This window comes from Canis lupus, chromosome 13 (assembly GCF_011100685.1).
Source record: "Canis lupus familiaris isolate Mischka breed German Shepherd chromosome 13, alternate assembly UU_Cfam_GSD_1.0, whole genome shotgun sequence".
Lineage (NCBI taxonomy): Eukaryota > Metazoa > Chordata > Mammalia > Carnivora > Canidae > Canis > Canis lupus.
Window position 1 is genome coordinate 31,476,358 of NC_049234.1, and position 550 is coordinate 31,476,907.

Here is a 550-nt window from a genome sequence, read left to right on the forward strand (position 1 = left end):
GAAGACACAAAGAAATGGAGAAACATTCCATGCTTGTGGAATTTATTAGAAGAATAAATGTTGTTAAAATCCTATGCTACCTAAAGCAACCTATGCATTCAATGCAATCTCTATCAAGATACCACCAACATTTCTCATAGAGCTGGAACAAACAATCCTAAAATTTGTAGGGAACCCCCCAATAGCCAGAGGAATGTTGAAAAAGAAAACCAAAGCTGGAGTCATCACAATTCTGGACTTCAGCCTGCATTATAAAGCTGTAACCATCAAGATAATATGGTACCGGCATAAAACAGAGATCAATGGAACAGAATAGAGAACCCAGAAATGGACCCTCAACTCTATGGTCAACTAATCTGGGTTGTTCTTTCTATGAATTGCAATCTCTCCAGAGGTCTGTCCTATGACCTTATATAGCATGCCAGCCATCTGTGTTTGAATGACCCTTCAGCTTCTCAGAGTTATTTTTTTTTAAATTTTTTTATTTATTTATGATAGTTACAGAGAGAGAGAGAGAGGCAGAGACACAGGCAGAGGGAGAAGCAGGCTC